This window comes from Globicephala melas, chromosome 2 (assembly GCF_963455315.2).
Source record: "Globicephala melas chromosome 2, mGloMel1.2, whole genome shotgun sequence".
NCBI lineage: Eukaryota > Metazoa > Chordata > Mammalia > Artiodactyla > Delphinidae > Globicephala > Globicephala melas.
The window spans coordinates 88070906-88089294 of NC_083315.2; the positions used below are offsets into that span (position 1 = coordinate 88070906).

The window sequence follows — 18389 nt, forward strand, 5'->3', positions numbered from 1 at the left end:
CATTAGTAAGAACAGTTAGCATCATTAATTACTCTCCAGTGACTCTGATTCAAACAAAGGAATGGGAGTTAGAAGTGGGTTTGGCCCATTACAGGAACCTGGAGGTATCACGTGTTGCTCACATACTAACTGTCTTCTAGAAGTACTTGGTCAAACAAGAAGAAAAAGGAGAAAGGTATATGGAAGGGAGAAAGAAGAGAAGGAGGGAAGAGAAGAAAAGGGACAGAAGGGGGATGGGAATAAGAAAGGAGGGACAGAATTTGGATGAGAGGGAGAAACTCACCTACAGATAATACATAATTGCTTTTTTTCCAGACTGCTTTCTTCCTTTCAACATCTGGATTTCTCTTTCTGTGTATGGCCAATTTTTAATGAAAAACAAGTTTGTTCTAAGTCAAAAAAAAAAAAAAAACAACAGTAAAACTCATGAGACTAAAGAAAAAACACATGATTTGCCTTGATTTTTATGCTTTTCTGGGAGATATTAATCTGAGATAGCTCTCTCTATTCCAATTTTCCAATTTAGATGGGGGAAGTGGAAAAGTATTTTTGTGGCTTTCTCTCATAAAAGCCAGAACATCCTGTATATTTGAACCCTACATGGCTCAGATGTGGTGCTTAATATTTTTTTTCTCTTCTTTTAAGATTTTTTTCTACCACCTTTGCTTATGTGTTGATTAGTATGTCAAAGAGAATATTGAGATTGAGAAATGGTAGTCTGTGTTTAAGATGCTCTATTGGCACAAGATATAGAAAGTAAACAATTTTAAAACCAGTAAGTAAGCTTTCTCAATTAATCTATGCTTTTAAGAGTGAATGCAGAGGCATAACTGAGAGAAGGATATTAACGATCAAAGTATCCTTTGACCAAAAACAATTTTGTTATAAAGAGGAAGAAACAGGCCTTCCCTGGTGGTGCAGTGGTTGAAAGTCCGCCTGCCGATGCAGGGGACACGGGTTCTCGCCCCGGTCCGGGAAGGTCCCACGTACCGCGGAGCGGCTGCGCCCGTGAGCCATAGCCGCTGAGCCTGCGCGTCCGGAGCCTGTGCTCTGCAATGGGAGAGGCCACAACAGTGAGAGGCCCGCGTACCGCAAAAAAAATAACTAAATAAAAAAAAAATAAAGAGGAAGAAATAACAAGTAATTGCTGCTAATTTGAATACTGAGCTTGGTTCTTTAAGTCACCCTGTAGAAAATCCATTGGGAAGTAGACCCTTATGTGAAGGAATTGAGTTAAGGTCTTTTAATTGAATTTAACCCATGGGAAAGAGCATAATTAGCTGTTTCTAACGCATTTGACCTGAAGATGCTTGAATCAGCAGATAATTGAATGTATTAAAAGAAGTAGCAAATTCTGAGACTTAGTTGTTGGAGTAGGGGGAAAAAAGAAGTTATTTATCGTTTATTCAAGAGAGTTCATACAAATGTAGAAGAGGGGAGAGGAGCAGGCAATTACCAACCATCTCAGGTGCAAAACTGTTCATCTTCACATGGTGGCTCTTAGGAAGAGAACTGGGCAGCTCAGGACTTGAGTCTATTTTGTTACTCCCACACAAGATCTCCATCTGAATGCCAAATAAATTACCACTGAAAATAGAGTGAAGTACTCACAGCAGTAGAACGTACCAGCTGGACTGATGCCTGCATCACAGATTAACTCTGATATATTGGGCTTTGGTATGTTTCTGTGTTGTTTCTGAGGGCACATATATCCAAATCTAAAGGCTAACAAGCTGTGCTCAGATGAAGTGCTACTGAATAAGTACTTGAGTCATATGGTGCTTACACAAGTCTGAGTAAGGCATGGTCTCCTTTCAAAGGAAAATGTCTCATGAACTCCAAGTCCAAAATTACTTTATTATTATGTTACTTCAATGTTAATACATGTGAAATCTATGAACTTAAATATATATTCTTATGCTTATCAATTCTTATATAATTTAAAAACCAAAGTAGTTTATAAAATAAATATAAACAATGAATCAATAAAATTCAAATTAACAAAATTTAATGTGATGGATGATACTGTTTTGCTGAAAATGAATCTGCACTCCAAACCCAGATATGCTGTTACTACTATGACACAGATTCTATTGAGTTTGCCATGCCTAAACTACTGAGTGCCTTGTGGTCGTTCAATTCTCTGTCACTCCTCTTTATTTGAATTAAAGCAACACTGACCTTCCTATTATACGCCATGAAGAGATTTGGCTTGCATTTCCATTACTACATCATTTAAGTATTAAGTCAACCTTTTCTTCTCTCTTATTGGTTCTGGATAATTAATGTAGTAATATAGATCTGAAAAAAACTAAAACAAACATAAACATAGATGCTGAATATGCTGTGTAGTATGTTTTATTATTTTGTGCTCTCAGCAGATATAGGAAATAGTTTCACTCCTCATTCGTTTATGCATTCATTCATTCAACAAATACTGTTTGCTATGTATTTACTGCAAATGATGATGATGATGAATGATGAGAATGATGAAAACGATGATGATAATGAGGATGAGGATGACGATTAAAACCACACAATTCCTAGTCAAGAAAATTAAAAATCTAAAACTAAATATTCAGCAATGAATATATCCAAAGAATTACAATTTTAGGCTATGTTAAAGTCATTAGAGCAGTGCATGTATAGGGTTAAGAAAGTTTGAAAGTAGCAGAGCACATGGATTGGAAAAGGAAATAGGGCTCAGAATTAAAAATAATTTAAACAACAATGATGATGACAATGTTTTACGCAAACTGTTGAGTGTCTATCAGGTTCCAGTCACTGGTTCATCGTTATCTTATTTAACCTTCACAGCAACCTACTGACATAATTATTATTTTCATTATTTTATACATAAGGCAATAGATACCCAAACACAGCTAGTAGTGATAGGGCTAGGATTTTAACACAGGCAGAAGAGTTCCAAAATGTGAGTGCTTAACTATATTTCTACATAAAATAGTTGGTATTTCAATTAGACATTTTTAATAATTAACAAATATGAATTGAGCACATATATTGGGTGGCCTTGGATGCCAGTTTAAACAGTTCTCTTAATAATATATGATACAATGTTTAATAAATTATGTCACATACACATATATTATAAAAAATCATTAATCATAATCTATAGTGTTATAAATTTAATAATAGTGTAATGGTTAATTGTATGTGTCAGCTTGACTAGGCCACAAGGTGACCAGATATTTGGTCAAGCATTATTCCAAATGTTTCTGTGAGTTGAAGAACAAACTAGAATCTTGAAAGGCATCTGGTTTGATGACAAAGATATTTGCTGAGTTCCAGTGCTGGGTGAGACTCTGGTTAGCTGGGCCAAATTTTCTAAAACAAGGGAGAGTAAAATCTGCTGCAATTGCTTTGTGCTTTGCCTTCCTGAAAAACCTGTGTTTAAGTCCATCTTTAAAAACATTTGCCGTATTTGAAGGCTCGCTGGGCAGGAAGCTAAAAAGCTTGGCTGAGAATCTCTGAAGAGCAGACCTACATTCTTGACAGCCTTCAGGACTGAGAAGAAATATGTGAAATCTCTTAATACATATTCCACGAGAGACATAACTAAAGATGAGGGTGAACAAGGGTCAGACTGAGTCTTTCTAAATCTTCAACCTTGCATTGACTCAGCTCACTTTCTTGTTGAGTTCAGATGATCTGCCCCTCATCCTATCTTCTTAACATAGAAAGGGGAAACTCTCACTGGTAATATAACATCACTGGGATTCCCTAAGGCTCTCTAGTATACAATGTCCAGTGTATAATTTTTAAAAATTAGAAATAAGAAGAGACAAGAAAATATCATAGAAAAAGAGGAAAAACAACAACAATATAAACAGACTCACAAATGATCAAGATAATGGTGTTAACCCACAAGAACTCTAAAATAGCTATGATTTATATATTCAAAAAAAGAGACAAGATGCACAAAATAAATAAAAAGGTTGAGAGTTTCAACATAAAATTGACACCTACAAAATAATCAGATGGATATTCTGGAACTTAAAAATTAAAAATATATACATACAAAAGTAAGTAAGAACTATATTAGATGGGTTTATCAGAGATTGAAGACAGCAGGATTAGTAAAATGGAAAACATTGTGCAAGTGAAATAAAAACATGGGACAAATGGGAACATCTCAAAGGCATTTACAGTTGGAGTTCCAGAAGGAGAGAAGGGAAAGAATGAAGCAGGAACAATATTTGAAGAGACAGTGACTGAATATTTTCAAAAACTGATAAAAGACATCAACCCAAAAAATTCCAGTGAAGAAAAACTCAATTCACAGGAGGAAAAACACAAAGACAACAACATCTAGGCATATCATAGTAACACTGCAGAATATCAAGGACAAAAAGGAAATCTAAAAAGTGACAGGAATTTTAAAAATATATATTACTTTTAAAATAGTAACTGTAAGACTGGCAGCTGAATTCTCAACAGAACTGTCACAAGCCAGAAACAATAGAGTAACATCTCTAATCACTGAAAGAAAATAACTCCAACTTAAAAATTCTACATGCAATAAAAATTTCTTTCAAAAATGAAGGTAAAATAAAGCCATTTTCAGATGAAAGTCTAAGAGAATTTTTTTTGCTAGATCTATACTAAAAGAACATCTAAAGGGAGTTCTTCAAGCAAATGGAAATTCATCCCAGTTGAAACCTTGACAAGGAAAAAGAGAAAGAAAAATATTTTGCGTCATTTGTAAGGAATATTTACTATACAAAATTATAATTATAATGTCTTTTGCAGTTAAAATACATGTAGTACTAAAATACTAAACAAAAATTACTCAAAAGGCAAGAGGGGATAAATAGAGCTTCAAGGTCCTGAGGTTCAAGCAGAATCATGTTTGGGATAAAAGTAATAATTTGTATTAGATTTTAGTAAGTCAAGAATGAATTATTACATCTTGGCATCTTGGCTATCTGCTAAAATGACATAAAATTAGTCAACAGAAGTGAAAATGCCGTTACCAGCCATTTCCTAATTTTAATACAATTGAGAAAATATGAAAGGCAATAGGCATAAATGCCCAATCAGATGCTTATTGGGCCTCAGCTTATCAACTGGTCAATTGGACCCAAAAAGAATAAAATTTTAAAAGACAAGAAAGTCTCGGTATATATTATTGGAAATTATCTCTAAAACATAAGGTTTGTAATGAGACTTTATAATGTATTTAGCACCCTGGGGAAAAAGAACACATGTCATCTTTTCAGCATAAAAGTCACTCAACTTCTATGTGCATATTCAAAGATTCATAAAGAAAACAGAGTACTGCTAGTAGTCAGAATACAGAGTGCATAATGAAAATAATAAAAAATTATAAAACTTCAGAAAAGGGAAGTTTTATGTTAGAATTATCAGGGAAATCTTTAAGAGATAGGTGGAATCTCAACTAGGTACTGAAATATGACTGGAAAACATGTTTTAATTTTTGATGAAAATATACTATGAAGAAGAGAAGGAAATACACCTTCATATAATCTTTGGCTAGAAGTGGAAAATGACATGTAACACTAATAATCAAGATCTGAATTTGGACACTTATCTCACAACAATATTAGTTTCTATGAATGAGGACCTGGGATAAGATGAATGACATGGAACTGAAGATATCCCATTTGGAAAACAGACCTTCTTAAAGTTTCCTCTCACTTTATACTTTGCCACAAGTAGAGGATGCAAGTTGGGAAATCTGAGAGCAAGAAGATAAGAGGACTGAGTACCAATCCGCATAGTGAAATGATTAAAAGAGTAAAAATATCCATGCAGAAGCCCTGAAGTATCAGAGCTATGTCTCCATAAAATGGCTTTTTACTCTAATAAAGTTTTGAGGGTTAATTATCTTACCCAACCTCAGAGGTCAAACTATAATTATTTTAAGCAGTGATTATTAATGTTAACAATTAATAAAAAAGTATACAATTGTACTTAGGTGTCTTTATTTTTTCTAGCCTTGCACTTAAAATACTATCACTCTTCATTATAGATTGGTTCACAGTAATATTTTGTTGTTTTAAAGTGCAATTTTTTGTTGTATTTATAAAAATTGTAAATGAAAGTGTGAGTTCTAACACCAGTGTCAGTTAACCACGGCTATACCTGTTTCCATACTTTGGCCCGTGAAGTTACTATACAGATATCACTATGTACATAGTGATAATTTACCTATGTTGCAGATAGTTCATGGAAAGAGAGAAAAGTAATTATATTTATTTACTTGGAAAACCCCAAACTCTGAGGAAATATCAGTTGTCCTTAATAAAACACAAATGCTACGTCTGGATGTCCAGCATAATAATGTAAGTAAATAAGTGATCACCCAAGGCCCCTGTGACTCATAGGACTATGAGAGATAAATCTAGAGGTGAGATATATGTTGCTGAATTGGATCCTCTAGGGAACATTTAACAACTCTAGCTTAATTATGCAGTGAGACTTGGAGTGGCAGCTATGGAATAACAATCACTTCCATTTTCAACATTTGGCTGTCTTAAAACCAACTTCTTCTGATCTCAAATGTCTGAGAGTCTCTATGAAAATGTTTAACATATTTTGAACATAGTAACTTTACAAATACTTGATAATTTAAACTAAATTATGAGCTTCAGATACACTTTGTAACTCCATGGAAACAGTTTTGCTCCTGAAACAAATCCTTAGTGGCTCTGAATCCCAAATTATGTCTGGTTTTGTTTTAGATCTCATCTGAATTTTTAAAAAACACTTTCATCATTTTGAAGTAAAATAATTAATGAAATTTACACAAACAATATTCTCTCAGGCATCGCTAACCAGTCACCAAGGACAGCACACAAAATGTTTCTTAGAAGTGACATGACAGCACATTATTCTAAATTTGGTTACTCCCAGTGAGTTTAAAGGAACATTATCAAAAGATATGGCTGGATGATTATGTAGCCTCAAGTAACTGAATAATTAAGCTATGGTTTAACCCAATAATATCACTGTCCTAATTTACTATAGATTGTGCAGTTTTCCTGTCTATATGGAAGATCTAAGGTACATGAGACAAATCTGAAGAAGCAGTTTTCTCTAAAGCATATTGTCCCAGTAGAGCCAAATTCCCCCAAAATTCAGTACTTATTTTAATAAAGTGAATCCAATATGCTAACATCCTCCATTTAAAAAATTGTGTAACAAAACATCAATAAGCACATGATAAATTACAAGATAGCAAAGTATTAATGCCAAGGCCAAATTATTATAATAAATTATGAGTATTTCTAATATCAATACTCACTGTTGTGTTTTGCTAGCCTTGTACATTATTGAATGATTGTTACACGGCTATTATGTTAACCCTAAATGTCCTGAAGATTCTTAAATAATTGGTACTTAGAACTCAATCAGGGTTGATACTAGGGTATCAGACAAACATAGTGTTACCACAGAAATGGAGCTTAAGTGTCAGGGGAACCAGCGGTAAAACTAAGTTCATGTTGAACCGATGAGCAGCTTCCACAGATGTTTGTTGCTCCTGCCCAAGCCTAGGATTGTCCTTAAGGTCTGCTTGGGATAGTAACGGAGACCCAATTGCCAAGGTTACAGAGATGTGCTCAAGTGGAGTTTGGCATTTGCAAGGACCAACTCTGTCAGTTCTCCCCAAAATTTCAGCTGATCCCATCCTCACTCCTTATCCTGATTTGTCTCATTGTGCCCAATCCTTAGGTGAGCGTAGCAAAAGGCAACAACTGCATGACAGAAACAAAGTTATTTATGTCTGAATAAACATTCACAGCCTCTGCTTCCTTCTTAATGCCTAATTGGCATTTCATTCTTTTCTGATTTTAATCAGAGGTGAAAAAATACTGAGAAGAATATTAAAATGTGAGAGATAGAAAGAGAGGCTTTGGAGAAGCTGAGCAAGTTGAGAGATGTAGAGGGAGGGAAGGAATGGGGCGCAGAGATGTGCTGCATTGGAGATTAAACGTTCTTTCATGTTCTACAAGAGAAGCAGCAAAAAGTGATTATTGGAGTTGTATTAAATACTTTTGGTCACTTGACTGTGCTTCTTTTTGAATGTGACACCTCACCAAGACTGGAGTTTTCAGGCATAGCCCACAGCGTTAGCAGAACAATGGGCAACAAAGGCAGGAGCAAGGCCTGAACTTCAGGTTTGGGAGGAGCTTATGAGGACAACTGAAGAGACATAGGTTGGCTGGAGAATAGAACAAATATAAGCAAGAAAAATTCAAGATGATGATGACCAGTATTCAGAAATGAATCCATTTTAAATTTGAGTGGGACAATAATTATACAATATTTTTTATTATAAGGTATGCATTTTTCACACAACATATTTCTGAAATCATGATGTACCTTAAAATTAATATATAGTTTAATGTGTATCATTTCTTATTTTCCCTGAAAAGCTATTATTAAACCAATGGTGAATCATAACCTATTGTAAGCTCCATGAATGTAAGAGAAACATATCTATATTTTATCATTATTATGATTTTTAGTAACTATTTATCCAGCACAATCTATTGTGCACTGTTGTGCACAAAGCTGTGACATTATAAGTGCTCAGTATTGATTGAATGATCAGTAGTATCTTAGAATTGAAGTAAGTGATCATATTTTTAAAAACAGCTATTTTTTTTCCTAGAAATGTTTACTTTTAATATGTTCCAGTTGGGGTAGATCTGTTACAAATATTACTGCATTTAATCCTCCCTATACACTACATTATAGATCGTATTATGTTAATTTCACAGGTGAGGAAACTGAGTCTCAAAAAACTTGGAAAATTCTGAACAAGGAAAGAGATGGAGCTGCTTTCAAACCCATACTCAGGTAACTCAAAAGCACAAGGTCTAAGCAGAAGGCCTTTGCACTACACTATGTTGTTTCAAAAGACGAATTTAGTAGACAGTGAAAATTTGAAGGAGGAAAGGAAAAGAAACAGAGTCCAAGAACAGGGTCTAAGTAGAGGGGTTATGGTTATGGAGTCAAAGAGCAACAAGAAAACAAAGAGATCACGCAAGGGACTGCACCTAACCTGAGTTAAATATCTGACAAAGTGGTCCCCTGTCTATTAAAATCAACATTTTCATCACCATTCTTTTATCCATATAACACTCTATTCTTGATTCTTCAGGAAGAATGTATAATACTGCTACCTCAAGTTTCAGATTTGTGTAACCCACCAACTTGAACTTATTACATAATATAATTTAAGGCATTAATTTTGCAAATAATGAGTTATTCATTCAATGACCAAAAGAAGTTCCCCAAAGTGCTTAATATACTCCAAAAGAGTAACTTGTTATACTGGAGGAAAGTAGAAGAACTTTTTTCTAAATCAGTGTGACTCACAGACATACATATTTTGCATGTATATTACATGAGCTGAAAGATCATGCTGCAGTTCACAGGTGCTGTCTACATAAACAAAGGGAATCGATACCAGTCCATTCCTGCTAATGTACAATAAGCACAGAATAACAGAGAAGACAATGGCCCATATTCAACAGCCCCCAAACCAATTATAAAAGACTGAACAGGAGGAGTGGGGCTTGGTGTTGGGAGGTTTGCTCTTCATGGACAGAAGTTTTCCTCATCATTATTTGTAATACCATCTAAAACTTGTGTGTTTGGGGAGCAGATATCACTTCCTGTCTGCATGCTGTTCTGTACTGCAATTCCATTCATTTCATGGGGCCTCTCCTGGTAAGCTATGAGCCTTCTTTCTCCTGGCTACAATGCATCCTAGGGTTGATGACAAATTGTAGCTGTCTCCTAGCCTATTATATCTTCTCAAAGACCAAGGCAAATCCATGCTCGTGTAAATGTGCCTTTTCCTTGGTGGAAAATGAAATCAGTTACACACAGTTAATCATACCATAGTCTCACCTATATAGTCAGAAACTGATATTAAGTCTCTCATTAGCCTGCTCCAAACTCAATAACCCCAATGAGTTCAATGTTTCCTAGTCAACACATTAATCGGTTTTGGTTTTTTATTAATTCTCATTTCCTCTGGACCCTATCCAGACTCTCTATTTCTTAGATCAATAATAGGATTAAAATGAATCTCACTACAGTAGCAATTAAGACTAGAAATGCATGAACTATACTGGGAGAATCACTTCATATTTACAATGCCTGCATTTGAGAGCTTGATTTGAAGTGGTGAGCACGTGTTATTGACTTGTTACCTTGTAACCTAGGCTGTTTTCAACTATGTTTATAGAATCTGACTGAAAGAATCACATCAGCTAATATTCAAGTTCTACCTTCTTTCCCCAAAACAGTGTTCAGGTTTTTTCTTATTCCTTCCTGAGTGAATTATATGGAACATGTAATTTGAAATATCTAACTCAATAATTTATGCAGTTTCTGGGGAAATCTGTATTTTAATTTCTGTAGGATCATGGTCTAAGTTGTAATATCCACATTAAAGCATATATACACTTTATATATATTCCTTATTTTATAGGTACACATATATGTATAAAATATTAAATCCATTAAAAAAACTTGAAAAAATAGCCAATGATCATAGTACCATGGAATCTTAGAGGTGAAAGTGCATTATGTCAGATTCTATTCCTTCAGAGGCACCAGCTTAGTTACCTTGATTTTCAAAAAAAGTGTGAAGAAATGAATAAAATGGAGTCATTAATGCCAACAGAACAGTAAAATGAAGCCAGGAGGCCACTGGGAAAGCAGGGCCTATGCACATCTCCACCCAGATGGAACATGAATTTGAACTGGGCCACAACATCTTTAAGGAATGCTTGCACATCGAACTCTCTCAGAGTGACAGCCTTAGCAACGAACCATGTACAGATAAGAATGTCTCCAGTCTTCCAACATCAATCATAATTCTTGCAAAACAATTTATGTAAGCTTCCTCCTTTTTCCTGTTAAAACTTTTTGGTTTTTAACTCTTCTTGAAGCACATTTGGGTTTCTACCCAAATCTGTGTCTTCTGAATTGCTATTCCTAACACCCCCAAATAAGTGAGGTGTTTTTCCTTGTCTTACAGCAATGGTCCTATTTCTAGGTCAACAAAAGGAAGATGGTAATCTTTGAATTTACAATCCAGCCCACCTCCAGGAATGTGAATTCTAGTGACATAGATACTATAATAAGGAAATAATAAAAAATGCATTCAAAGATTATTCAAAAGATACATCAAATATATTCATCACAGAATTGATGAGAGAGGAAATAATTATAAATTCCCTAACTAAAATTGCAAACACTAAACGTATGATTAAATGCTTATACTGGAGTTGGCCATTTTTTTTAAACTTAATTGAGGGAAATCCTCCATATTTAATTTTAGTGCAGCTTTTTGGCAACATGTTTGCTTCCAGAACACAGGTGCCATGGAAACCACCACTAAATCTAAGCCAAGATGGGGAAAGAAAAGACTCATATTAACATCAACATCATTGCACACATAGATTCAGGCAAGTCCAACACTCCTATCCATGTGATCTACAAATGTGGTAGGATTGACAAAAGAACCAATGAAAAGTTTGAGGAGGAGGCTGCTGAGATGGGAGAGACCTCCTTCAAGTATGCCTGGGTCTTGGGTAAACGGAATGCTTAATGAGCTTGCTATCACCATTGATAATTCCATGTGAAAATATGAGACCAGTAGTACATGACAGTCATTGATGCCCTAGGACTCAGGGACTTTAACAAAAACATGATTATAGGCACGTCTCACACTAAGTCTCCTATACTGATCGTTGCTGCTAGTATTGGTGAATTGGAAGCAGGTATCTCCAAGAATGGGCAGACCCATGAACATGCCCTTCTGGCTTACATACTGGTTGTGAAACAACTAATTATTGGCGTTCATAAAATGGATTCCACTGAGCTACTCCTCAGCCAGAGGGATAATGAGGAAATCGTTAAGGAAGTCAACACCTACATTAAGAAAATTGGCTATAATCCAGACACAGTAGCTTTTGTGCTGGTTTCTGGTTGGAATGGAGAAAACATGCTGGAGCCAGGTACAAATATGCCTTGGTTCAAGGGAACAAAAGTCACCCATAAAGATGGCAGTGCCAGTGGAACCACAGTGCTCAAATCTCCAGATTGTGGCCTGCGCACCAATTCTTCTAATTGGCAGGCCTTTAGGTTTGTTCTTCCAGGACATCTACAAAATTGGTGGTATTGGTACTGTCCCTGTGTGTTGAGTGGAGACTGGTGGTCTTTTTTTCTTTTTAAAGATATGTTTAAGTTCTAAACCCCAGTACTTGTGAATTGTTACCATATTGGAAAGAGACTCTTTTTTAAATTAATTAATCAATTAGGTGTGCCAGATCTTAGTTGCAGCAGGCGGAAACTGGTGTTCTTAAACCTGGCATGGTGGCCACCTTTGCTCTAGTCAACATGACAACTGAAGTAAAGTCTGTTGAAATGCACCATGAAGCTTTGAGTGACGCTCTTCTGGGGGACAGTGTAGGCTTCAGTGTCAAGAATTTGCCTGTCAAAAATATTCATCCTGGCATTGTGGCTGGTGATAGAAAAAATGACCCACTATTGGAAGCAGCTGGCTTCAGTGCTCAGGTGATTACCCTAAACCACCCAGGCCAAATCAGTGCTGGCTATGAACCTGTGCTGAATTGTCAGGCAGCTCACATTGCTTGCAGGTTTGCTGAGCTGAAGGGGAAGATTGATCACTACTCCCGCAAGAAGCTAAAAGATGGCCTCGAATTCTTGAAATCTGGTTGCTGACACGGTTGATGTGCTTCTTGGAAGCCCACGTGTTGAACTCTGGCTGTCCTCCTCTGGGTCATTTGGCTGTTTGTGACGTGAGATACACCATTGCCGTGCGTGTCATCAAATCAGTGGACAAGAAAGCTGCTGGAGCGGGTAAGTTCACTAAGTCTGCTCATAAAACTTAGTAGGCTACAATAATATTATCCCTAATACCTGCCATCCTAGTCTTAATCAGACTCGTGGTAGAAGGTCTCAGAACTGTTTCTCTCAACTGGCCACTGAATAGCAAAATTTGGTTAATGATAACAATGCAATTCAAAACCTTCAGAGGGAAAAGAGGATGTTTTGTGGATCATTTGGCTTTTTTCTGTGGCAATTTTAAGTTGTTAGTCTTTAAAATCCATACTTTTTAATGGAAAAAACTTGACCAAAAATCTTGAATTTTGAGACTCTTTAAAACAAAGTTTAATGAGAAAATTCAGGGTAAAAAACAAAATACGAAACTATACCTATAAGATCATCTCCCAAAATCAAAAGAAAATGAAGATATGTAGATACATGGATAAATATATATACATTTAGAAATGTAGAAAAATGACTGAAGGGCTTCTCTGGTGGCACAGTGGTTGAGAGTCCGCCTGCCGATGCAGGGGACACGGGTTCGTGCCCCGGTCTGGGAGGATCCCACATGCCGCGGAGCGGCTGGGCCCGTGAGCCATGGCCGCTGAGCCTGCGCCTCCGGAGGCTGTGCTCCGCAACGGGAGAGGCCACAACAGTGAGAGGCCCGCGTACAGCAAAAAAAAAGTGACTCAATTCTCTGTTTTCCAACTTTTTAAACAATGCATGTGCATTACATCTCTAACTTGAAATTAAGCTACTTTTTAGAATTTTGTGAATCTGTAAAATTAATCATTAGTCTTATTTTTGGATTCCTTAGCCTGATTGCTTTCAAAATAAAGTATTTGATTTCATAGATAACCCGAGTCACTAGTTAAAAGCAATAAACAGGGCTTCTTTGGTGGCGCAGTGGTTGAGAGTAAGCCTGCCGGTGCAGGGGGCGCGGGTTTATGTCCCGGTCCGGGAGGATCCCACGTGCCGCGGAGCGGCTGGGCCCATGAGCCGTGGCCGCTGAGCCTGCGCGTCCGGCTCCGCGACGGGAGAGGCCACATTGGTGAGAGGCCCACGTACCGGAAAAAAAAAAAAAAAAAAAAGCAATAAACAAAACACCCTCTACTCTTAAAATTGCAGTTTCTTCATGGATAACATCAGACAAATATCTGGCATGCAAAAAGACAAAAAGATACGTAGGAAATCTTGGAAATGTGAGGAAAGTGAGCTGATTCAGGGTTTGGAGAGGCTAAACTTAGAAAGTCCAAGGAAGCGTCTACATAATCCTGATTTGGTCAAGGTAAAGGGTACATAAAAATCACAGGGATTACAGTGAAGAAACCTGAAAAACACGGCCTCAGTCAGGTGATCAAGATAAACATCAACAGGGGTAAGTCATGTCGATGGCATCCACTCTTAATATAATGTGATGAAAGTGGCACTTCAGTCGTCTTCTTCCCAAAACCAATAGCCTCAGGCTAATCATGAGGAAAACATACAAATCCCAGTTGAGGGACATTCTTCAAAATACCTGACTAGTACTCCTCAAAACTGTTAAAATCATTGAAAACAAGTAAAGCCTGAGAAACTGTCATAACAAGACAAGAGGAGCCTGAGGACACATGATGGCTAAATGCAACATGGTATCCTGGATGGGATCCTGGAACAGAGAAAGGATATTAAGTTAAAAAAAAAAGGAAATTTGAATATAGTATAGATTTTAGTTAAAAATATAATTAATGTATCAATATTGTTTCATTAGCTATAATATTTACCATAATAAAGTAAGATGCTAAGAATAGGGAGAACTAGGTGTGGAATATACCAGAAGTCCCTATACCATCTTTCATAACTTTTATGTAAATCTAAATCTACCCTAAAATGAAAAGTTGATTTAAAAATTATACACACACCTTGCAAAAACAGTGTTTTTCACCACTGCTGACACCATTGACACCCCTCCTTGAGTACAAGCTCTTGAAACAAGGATACTGTTTTATTGATCCTTGTATTTTCTATAACTACTTAAACCATGCCTTTTACACAATCATTACGGGATAAATTTCCTTGGAACTGAAAGAGAAGAGAATGCAAAGCCTGGGGCCCAGCTGACTCCACGAAGTTAAGATGTACTTTTCCCATTCCCAGCAATTATTGCAGAATTTATTCTTACTTTGAGAGAAGGACCTATAATGGTGGACTGAAGTTGAAAAAAAGAAAAAAAAAAATGAACACAGGTAGCAGCCATCACACTCAACGTCCACACATATGAATCTCATAGAACCTGTAGGCATGTTAATTTAGAAAATTACCTAAAACTTCATTGCTTAAAGCTTGAAAGTCAAAACAGGGAGAACACATTAAAGAAGATAACACATAAGACCTGCATTTTGAAGGTTGTTCTGAGGATTAGATAAGAAAAATATATGTGAACGCCTTTTAAAATCACCATACAATCAAATAGCAGTGCTTAAATTTCCTCAGGTGTGCAGCATCTGAAAGTCAGTGTTCCTTGGAGATCACAGTGAACACTGATGTGTTGAATTTCATCAGGGGAACCGTCTTTTTAATTTCTTTTTTCTTTTTTCTTTTTTTTTTTTTTTTTTTTTTTTTTTTTGCAGTATGCGGGCCTCTCACTGCTGTGGCCTCTCCTGCTGTGGAGCACAGGCTCCGGACGCGCAGGCTCAGCGGCCAAGGCTCACGGGCCTAGCTGCTCCGCGCATGTAGGATCTTCCCGGACCGGGGCACGAACCCGTGTCCCCTGCATCGGCAGGCGGACTCTCAACCACTGTGCCACCAGGGAAGCCCAGAGGAACCGTTTTAATAGTAGAAAAGTACAATGTAGTATAGAATAAGATTACAACTGTAAGTACATGCAACACACACAAAACTATTAAGCTCAGCTCAGTGTTTCTTGATGATTTCTTCCATTATTATTCATATGTTACTTTGCACTGTTCTATTTCCTGCATCTACTTGTAAATTATATGTTTTCACTGAACTGTAAGTAAGCATGTATAACTTGTTAATGCTTGTATCCTCAGAATATTAGAGTTTAGCACATAATAGAAGTTATTTATTCAACAAATATTTCTGGAGCATTTACTAGAAGATGTGAAGTACAGAAAAAGTCCAAGATTTCTGTTCTCATGGTATTGACATTCTAATTCTAATGGGTTAAAATGCTGGAAGGCAATAGGTGTAATGGAAGAAAGGTAGAACAGGTTAAGAGGGAATGGGAGTTGGAAGGGTAAACAAGTTGCACTATTAAGCAGGGTGGTTGCATTGAGAAGGTGGCATTTGAGCAAAAGCTTGAAAGAAATAATGATTTCAGGCAAGCAGGTATCTTAGGGGCAAAGCATTTCAGGCAGAAAAATAGGGTACTGGCTCTAAGGTGTGAGTTTACGTGGCATGTTCAGAGAGCAGCTGGGAGGCCAAAGTGCCTGGAGCAGGTTGAAGGAAAGGGAGAGGGGCAGGCAAAGTCAGGATGGCCAGGCCATGTAAGGCCTTGTAGCATATTATAAAGACTTGTGCTTTCCTCTGCAATGAGATGGGGAATGATTGCCGAGTTTTGAGCAAGTGTCATCATTGGACCTACATTTTCAAAGGCTCACTCTGGCTGCTGTGTGGAGAATAGACTATGTAGTAGCAAAGGCAGAAGCAAAAAGATCTGTTAGGAGGTGATTGCCATAATCTTTGGTGGTTCAGACCAAAGTAGTGTGTCCATGATGAAAATTAGTTGAATGCTCAATATCTTAAAGTAGAATCAACAGTTTATCATAGAGTCAACAAATAATTTAAATAAAGATTGGCCAACATTCCTTAGTAAACGTCATCAAGTGCCAAAGGCTTTATAAACATTTATGGGCAAAGAAACTTAAAATAAAACAAAGACCATATCTGCTACATTAATGTTATGTCTATTACATTTCTATTTTGTCAAGAATGACTAATTATTGGACTTCAGCCTTAGAACATTGGCACCCAGCTTGCAGGCTCCCAGGGTTTTTTAGGGACAGAGTTTGAGAACCACTAAGCTGTCCAAATTTGAGGAATGATGTTGCTGACATTGAAACTGCTTTTTCCCAGGCATTAGGAGGGGCACCTCACCTGTTAAAAGGAACATCATTTTCTGATTTCAGCCTGACATTGGGGAGTGCATCTGAAGCCAGGCAGGTAGAAAGGCTCACAGTACTGAGTCCTAGTTCTGGCTCTGCTTACCAATCGATACCACTTCCTGGTGCTCATTGTTTTGATAAAGATATTAGCAAAGCAACAGTAAAAATTAAAGTGCTCCATAATCCTCAGCACCCACCATTAACTTCTGAAATATTATTGCACGTTAGCTTTTACTGTTACTTTACAAAAGCACTTACTGAAAGGCAGAGAAGCCAAAAAGAGAAAAAAAAAAATCTGCTGCTGGCAGTAAAGGGGAGGATGATTGTCTCTTTGCAGATTGCACCTTCCCCTTTCCCAAAGCAGCAAGGGGCACAGAGATCTGAGTCTCCTTTTTGCTGAACTAGGCAAGAAACTGGTAGATACCTTCTAGAGTGTGTGTGTGGGGGGGGCAGAACGTGTCCCTCCAAAGATCAATATGTGGGTGGGATGTGTCTCCTGTTTTCCTTCCTCACTGTTCCTTTCTTAGGTCTTTCTTCTCTCTGCTTTCACTGGCCCCCCAGGGATCCAAGCCTGCTCATAGGAAATTAACTGAAATTTGTTATGTATGTTTCATTTGCCCTCTGTCCAGGGGATACACATTAAGTTGTAGAATATGAGAGTTTGCCCACCTCCTATCCATCAGGTGGGGACATTGTTCTATTTATGCAGGTGGTATAGGGAGCATGGCATATTTCCTCGGGGTAGAGAGGAAAGATATTGGTATTTGAGGCATGTTCAGCTCCCTAAACCAGCTACCCAGCAGCAGCCCGTTTAATTCCATGCTTAATTCCAGGTCATGCTGAGAATGTGAGGCCCCAATCTTTCTCTTTACAAAATTCTATCACTCTGTATACACTTTGCCTCACAGGGCTTTTCTGAAGACGAATGAAATAATGTCATCTGTTCAATACAAGCCTGTCCCCTCACAACTCAATGAAAGATGCTATGTATTATGACCAAGCTTTCTCTTCAGCTGAATTTAGAAACTGCAGCTTACAGTGCTTCCTATGTTTATTCACAGTGGTATCTCATTTTGCACAGGAAAGTGGAGGCCCGGGCATTTGCATTTCTCCCAGTGGTTCCACTCTCCTGGCCAAGAAACACATGAAGAAGGGTCTTCACTGGCCCAGAGCCCCTGATAGGATTCCGTTCATGCCCGCCACTCACTGACAGAGAAAGCCCCCCACAAGAAGGCTGGGCTCTCATAAAGAGCTCTGCCAGATTCAGGAAGACGTGGCTTTTTGTTCAGCACCATAGGACCCTGTGTGACACTCCACGGCCTGGGCTAGGGGCTGTCACAGCAGCCTTTCACAATTCAAAGAGAAAGGGAAAATAGCTTGCCTTTGAGCATCAGAGATGTGGGAGAGGCAGGAATCAAATCATGA

General features: G+C 37.4%; 1 pseudogene; it reads left to right on the forward strand.

The window, feature by feature from the left end:
• The first annotated feature begins 11419 nt into the window (after window positions 1-11419).
• Window positions 11420-12923, forward strand: LOC115845120 (elongation factor 1-alpha 1 pseudogene; annotated as a pseudogene).
• The last annotated feature ends 5466 nt before the right edge of the window (window positions 12924-18389 follow it).